Source organism: Phalacrocorax carbo, chromosome 1 (genome assembly GCF_963921805.1).
Source record: "Phalacrocorax carbo chromosome 1, bPhaCar2.1, whole genome shotgun sequence".
NCBI classification, from domain to species: domain Eukaryota; kingdom Metazoa; phylum Chordata; class Aves; order Suliformes; family Phalacrocoracidae; genus Phalacrocorax; species Phalacrocorax carbo.
The window spans coordinates 146079759-146087304 of NC_087513.1; the positions used below are offsets into that span (position 1 = coordinate 146079759).

Genomic DNA, 7546 nt, shown 5'->3' on the forward strand with positions numbered 1-7546 from the left:
CAGCAGGTCTGAGAAGAACAGATGACTCTGAGGTGAATGCTTACCGAACTAGTGTGAGCGGCTTCTTCCAAACAACAGAGAGCATGCCTGTGCACAGTACACAACCAGCCTACAGTGCAGAAGACACGGGTGGAAACCAAATCTAAAGTTTCTGTGAGGCCAGATGGAGACCTCTCACCAGCTACTCCTACATATAGGTAATTCGTGCTCTGCTTCTGTATACTGATCAGTACTGCTATACAGAGACATTAATTCTCTTCCTCTTCCTCTCCCAATGTTTTTATGTACAACAGTATAAGTACAAAATGGATCTTGATGAGACCAGACTTGTATGCCTTTTTGCCGCAGGGCAGCACACAAAGTGATGTAAACTCAGAATCTCTCTGCTTTGGAGTCGTACAAGCAGAGACCTAAGCCATATGGATGTTTTGAACAGCATTCCCAGCTATGAAACTGTCAACTCAGCGGTGATGCATTAAACGCTACACCAACTCAGAATGCCCGTAGCTACAGAAATTAGCAGTTCATTCTTCTTCTAGGAGTGGAAGTGGTCAGAAGGACAGACAGCATGTGTATACCTTCTTAACCTCCAATTTGTCCAAGTACCTATGTCTCTCTTGCATGTTTCCATGGTCAGCTGATGCAGCGCAGCCCCTGCTTTCACCCAAACCCCTAATACCTTGCAAAAATCTTAGCGATACTGATTCCAGTATTAAGGAAAGAATGTCACAACTCTAAGATTTCAGGAGTTACTAATTTTGATGCATACGGTGCCCTTTTATCTACACATCTGAGTCCTTCTTTAAGCTCCATGTTATATATCTCTTGCATTTATAGCTTCTTTCTTCAGTTCTAGAATATTTTCCATTAAGAAAGAAAGAAATCTAATCAAGTGTAGAATCAAATAAACCCCATAATTCTAAAATACAGGTAGCTGATAGCATTGTATTAGACAATGAGTTGGAAGATTAAGCTGTTCCTTTGTTATTCTATTTCTCTTTAAATAGCAGAGCTGCCAAAGCTGATGTGATAAAAGAAGAATGACACTGAGAATGAGAAACTGGGTAATCTTCCCATCTCGCTTATCACTTTTCAATACAAAGGGGTAAAACTGCAACTTGTCTCCCCTGCCCGCTACCTTCATGTCCTACAGATTAAAAAAAAAAAACCAAACAAACAAACAAAACAAAAACAAAAAAAAAACCAAAACCAAAAACCCAATGCACACTGAGTTTTTAGCTTTTCAGGGAAGCAATATTAAACAACACCATTCAAAATAAATTGACTTTCAAAAAAAAATAACCCCAAACTCTCTTGCTGTTTAAAAAAGGAGAGCTATTGTGTATTTTTATCCATAGAATATAATAAACTGTTTATGGAGACTTTAGCTTAGCAGTGCGTGCTGAAGCACTTTTTATAACTCTGTGTACTCTCAAGAGTGCGTCTCCTTTGTAAATTCAGATTTTCACATCATACCTAAAACCGTAAGCAGTGCCATAAAAGAAAAAGCTTTACTTCAGCACAGTCAAGGTATTTTCCTTGGAGGTTTCTTTCTAAAGCTACTTCTGTCTTAGCTTAGCAACAGACTTCATCAGAAAACGAGCAGATAGAGGACACCACCAAAAGTACGTACCGCTTTGTACACACAGGGGTTTCCCATACGCCTGGGGCTGACTGAGGAAGTCTGCTCTGAAGGAGCTGAGAGCACGGAGAACCACGGGCCTGAGAATTCTAGGAAACAAAATGTACTGGAAGAAATACCGAAGTGTCCTGTTTTATCTCATTCTCTTTGAACAACAACAGACAGGCTAAAAACCTGTTTGCCCTAAGTAAATACTCGTGCAATTACACTTCACTAGACTCTTTCAAGGTCACGAAGAGTCACTGGTGACAAAGTGCTAAGAAATCCTACCACCTCTCTTATACCTGTTTTGACGCATATCTCTCCGAGTCATTGATTCAATTTTCCTCTTGAATTACTTCAAAAATTGTCAGAATTTAAGGCATCACCAATGCACACAGTGAAACTTGCTCCCAAGGTACGTTTCAAACACGATATACAAAGGCAGATACACCATCTGCTGTTTAAAGGGCCCTAAGACAGCTTTCTGTTAGCTAAATTCCTACAGCTACTGGGTAAGCTACTACTGCCAAGAGGAATTTTGTTGGCTCCAGCTGAGGCTATACAGAATATGGGCACCGGGAGTAGTGGGACTTGCAAGAGGTATGAACACAATAAAATGTTACCCTTGAAACCAAGGCAATGATTATTTAAGTCCCAACTTCATTAAAAACATCACTGCTGATTGTTTTTGCAGAAGCATCTACAAATACATTTATGCTATACTCCCAGGCTGCTGTCTGTATTTTCCCAGGTGCTGACAGACCCATGTGCTTGTTTTTGAACTGCCAAGAGTTTTAGTTTCACCCTGTTATAACTCATCAAACAGATGTAGGCATTTTACACTCAGAATTCTATAACGCACAGTGTTCACACTTTATAGACACCAAAAATTAAAGTACTCCAGAATTACTGTTCCGATTGCATTTTTCACTTTTAATTTTAAAATCTTCAATTTTAAATGTATTTCAGAGCAGCCAAGGACCCCTTTGCCTCTTACATTGCACTTTGTTTTATCCACATCTACCTGCAAAATGTTAATCTAGCTTGATACTGAATTAGAAAGATCTTTCCATTAACGACTATATGAGATCACACACATTTAATGAGCCTATCTTAGCTTAGGGCTCTTCGCATGGGCTGATGGAGTGAGAGAGGCTGCAGTGCTAGACTGAGAAGGCACTGGGGAAGGACTGGTGCCGGTATTGGCTGACTGAAAAACATAAACTGAGAGGACCCAACTTTATCAAATCCAAAGCTGAAGGATGGAGAAACATAATGTTGAGGGAGTTCTGCTGAATTTAGGATGAGTAGCAATCCACAGAAATGATTTGGTACAGATAAAGCCATCTTCTTTAAGGGACAATTTCGTTCATGAATGGATATTTCACTATAACAAAACGGATAACTAAACAGTCTCCTTCCCGGACCTTTTTTGCTCATTCTCTCTTTTCTCTTTAATAATACAGAACAATAAATCTCTCACTAGGAGAAGACTGTATATTTAATACCTTGCACACATTACATTTTAGTGGCTTATGATTGAATTTCCATCTCTCCTGTGATTGTTAACTCTCTTACAGAGTATGCAAAGCTGGGAAATGAAGTAGCTTTTTCTATATGAATGTGTTACAATCCTGGCACATACAGCCTTCATTCTACTATCTTCTAACAAAGATTTCCATGTTCAAATGGATGTCCTTTAGTATTTTGGACTGATACAAACCAGACACATTCAGTTCATGAGCACCTACGGTCTCAGAAAGGCACTTCTAGGCATCTGAAAGTGTAAAGATAAATGAATTGTGCATTGTTGGATAGGTACTGCATTTAATGAGCCAGAGCCAGTGCTTGCTGTTGAGAAGCAAGACCTCAGAAGGAGAGAGAACTGATGCACTCCAGCTGAGCAGGGCACCTGGACAAGAGATCTGTGACACTAGTCAAAACAGACTTCAGAGACACCTTTTCTTTCTGCACAGCGAGTGCTCTGCAGGGTCCCTATCCACAACATGGTTTGGTTCTAGTGCCCCGGTCAGAGACTGGTTGTGCTGGCAATGCATATCTGAAACCAAGAGGGGAATGGCTGGATGCCCTCAGACGCGACAGCCATCTATTACATCTTCACACAAACACAGGGAGAACTTGTCTCTGTGTCATTAAGCATCAATGATTTCACTTTAGTCCTGCTGAATCCGAAATGTAGCTTCACTACTGCAATAAATATTTGCCTGAGACATTCCCATAACTTAATCATATTCTCAGTTCCTCAGTAACAGTTCAGTGCCACTCCCTGCTATTACGGAGCTCACTCTTTCCTCCTCTTTGGTACTCTTCTGTCATGACTATAAATACTAAATCTGCCAGCCAAGTAACTTACGGCTGTAAATGTCCTGCACGAAGGGATAGCAGAGGATGTCAGCACTGCTACAGGTCACATGCAAGCAGAGCCCTTTTCTCCAGAGAGCTCAGTGGCAGGCAGAAGGTACTCATATTCCTGTGCACTACCTTAGGAGCAACACCACCACAGCCACTGCTGCACAGGTTACCTTTATTTTTTCCAGAGAAGAATCAGACTGTATATATCCACAAGTATACTCCATGCTAAAGAAAACATTTTTAATTAAAAACACAGCAGAAGTAAAGTTCACAAGGTCGTTGTGAAAGCAAAGACACAGGACCTTCTACTGTCTATAAACTCTGATACCTGTACATAAACAAATTACCCATCATTACAACTGCAGAAAGTTCCTGCTTCATCACCGGATGAAGCTAAATGGACCTGCTCCCTTTCCTTTAATGATAAGACAACTCCTACCACGAAACTGCCTTCTTTCAATGATTAAAGAGCTTCAAGGCAAGCACCAGTAATAATGTTACATTTTTTCCTTCCGTAATCTAATCTTTGCCCTGTAGAAACTGCTGATGAGAGCTCACTTCCACTTAAAATTCACATAAAAACAATCCACATCATGTTGCACGGAAATGGACTGGTGCCCCAGTGTTTATTGGCACAGTGATATGAGAAATGAGAAATTACTCCAATGCAAAGATGATATACAGCCTTGTATCAGTATCAAACAGGCTTTGATGCATGGTTACTATTTTTGGAGGCTAATGATATGAGAGTGATAAAGCAAATGAACTTTTTAATGATGACAAATACAGGAGAATATACAGCACTGAGCAGAGAACATGACGTCCAACTGAAGAAGGATTTATGGAGCTAGTTATGGTATGTTAGATTTATCACGGAAAAACAGGATAAGTGGAAAACTTCCGGAAGATCTTTTGTGTGTGTGTCAACCTGGAATAACAATTTACTTTCTGACCAAGGATGTAACATATAGTCCACTAGCTGATATTTATATTGCTTTGGTATTTATATGCATATAAAGCCCAAGACATGCATGATTTTATGCAAATTAAACACAAGTAAACTAGCTGTCAAAAAAATGTAGGCTAACTAGCATGAAAATATGCAAATAATTAGTATTTGTACTGGTATTAAGCATAAGGGTCGTTTTCAGTCAGTGGTATGGCAAAACTGGCAGGATGATGTCTTCACAACTAAAATTTTATTGCACTCTTAAAGCTTAATTGAAGAGATTCCCACACAGTGACCTAAGATCTATCAGTGGCAATAAAAATTCAATAGACTAAATATTCTATTGACAGTAAAGTCTGTGAATAGAAGCTAATATAACAAAAAAACCTGACTTGTGATGTTTCAGGTCTCATGCCCAAAAATATATTGAAGGGGGAAGAAGTCGCGACATTTAAGGGCAGTTTCAGGCCGTAGGCTCCGTTAGCATTCCGCAAGACATCTGAGGAACGGGAGAGGGAAAGCCACGGCCTCTTGGGGCAAGAAGACGCAGCTGCGAGCTAAACTCGGCCTTCCTGAGCGGGTGGGAGCGCCAAGCCTGGTTCACCTCAGTCGTCTTCACACCTTGGATAAACCCCAAACTGTCGATCGCGGAGAGGCTTTTGCCGTATGTGGCAACCAGCGCCCGCCTCTTCCCACCCCGTGCCTTCAGCCCCCAGCTAAACGCCTGGTTTGGTTCACATTAAGCGTCTGCCTTCGTCGCTATACTCTCCGAAAAACAGGCTCGGGAGAACACGACGGGGAAGCGAACCCTTCCCCGACAGTAGCCCCCCCCGCCGCCAGCGGCTCCAACACGGTCAGCGGGGCGCCGCCGCCCGGCAAGGGGGAGGCGCCGTGCGGGGCCGCCGGCAAGACGGGGAGCGGCCGAGGCCTCCCGCCCGGTCGGCGGACGCTTGGTTACAGGCTGCCGGCGGCGGTGCTCGGCGAGGGGCTCCCCGCTGCCTCCACTCACCTGGGGTCCGTGGGAGGAGCGCGGCGCAGCCCGGGGCACCGGCAGCCCGCCGGAGAGCGGTGCCCGCGGCTGGCGGCGCCCGGGAGGCGACGGGGGAGCGAGTCAGGCGACACCGGCCCATCCGAGCGCGCCGCGCCGGAGCCGCTGACCTGCAGCCGCTTGCCCGAAGCCCTGCCTCACTCCTCCCCGGCGGGGCCGGCAGCCACCTGTAGCGCAGGACCCGCCCGCAGCCGCGGGGCAAGGGTGAGGCGAGGCGGCGGCGCTGCCCGGGGAGGCGGCGGGCGGGGTGCGGCGCGGCGCTGAGGTACGGGGCGCGGCGGCCCGGGACCCCGCCTCGGCCCGGCCCTGGGAAGACGCTGACCCGGCCTGAGGAAGCCGGGGCCGAGGAGGAGAGGGCAGGCCAGCGGTTGTCAAAGCGCTATTTTCCCCGCCCCGAGCGTTCTGCCTTGGGTTTTCTTTCCCTTTCGCCCAGCCGTAGCGGCTTAGGGCAGCAACTGGCCCTCTCAAGCGGGTGACAGACTGTTGGAGTTGGCGGGGTAGTTGCAGTATATAGGTACAGTCAGTAGGTACACCTGCTAAAAGCAGATCAGACCCAAATTAAGAATCAGTCAAGATCCTTACAGTGGTATCGGAGCGAAAGGCTCTAGCTGAAGTTTCTTGCAGCTGTGAACAGTAGTACATTTGGGTGTCCATACAGTGTATTTGAAGCTTCCACCACCGGGATGGAAGACTTTACAAAAATAACATCAAGGGAATAGTTTCCCACTTTGGCATCTGTTTCAATAAATTTCTCTCAAACTTATGAGTTCTAGTTTCAGCACATACTATCTATGTCTCTACAGACTGTCTCTCTGGTGTAGTCAGTGAGCCTGAGGACAGCAGGTCTGCGTAGAAAACAGAGGTGTTGCCTGAAAAAAGAAATACCACACTACATTTCCTCACAATCCAAGGTAAAAATGTTAGAATGAAAAATGCTGTGGAGCTTGATTGTTTCTTACGGCAGTGGTAAGGGGAGCAGAAATGAAAGTGGAAAACTGGTGCACACTCAGTCTCAAAACGAGAAATCATATCAACATCGCTTCTAGAGCAGCCACAGTGGGTCAAAAAAAATTCAATTATAGGTTTTATTTCTGTTAAGTAGCATTGTTTTTAAAATGTGCATGATATTCTGGCAACAATAATTTTAAAAAATAATACCGTGTGCAGGAAAGACATACCCTTATGTAAAGGAAACCTGAGAAGCACATTGTTCACCTGCTAGGTTGTGTTGTGGCCCTGACAAAGTAGTTTTCTGCTTTGTGTACTCTGTATAATTGCTTGGGTGTAGGCTGCATTCAAGATAAAAAAATGTTTGTTCTTCTCCCACCTCAGGGAATAAAAGCACTGAAAATACAATGTAGATGAGAAGCACAAGCTAGGAACCTTAAAACTAACCTTGGACTTTTGCATCTCCTGAAATAAATTATTAACCTGCTTCACGGATTTCAAAAAAAGTCAAATGTGGGACAGCCTAAAGAAAAATCAAATGGCAATATATTAGGGAGTCAGGTCAAAAAAAAAAATCAATTGGATGGAAACATCATTTCAGGCC

General features: G+C 44.0%; 1 protein-coding gene across 2 annotated transcripts in view; it reads right to left on the bottom strand.

Annotated features, from left to right (window-relative positions):
• Nucleotides 1-6273, bottom strand: part of CRACDL (CRACD like) — a 66008-nt gene extending 59735 nt beyond the window's left edge. For both annotated transcript variants that reach the window (XM_064438712.1, XM_064438699.1), the window contains exon 1: nt 5956-6273. The gene's annotated coding sequence lies outside the window, so the exon portion shown is untranslated. The remainder of the gene's footprint in view (nt 1-5955) is intronic.
• Between the last annotated feature and the right edge of the window lie 1273 nt (nt 6274-7546).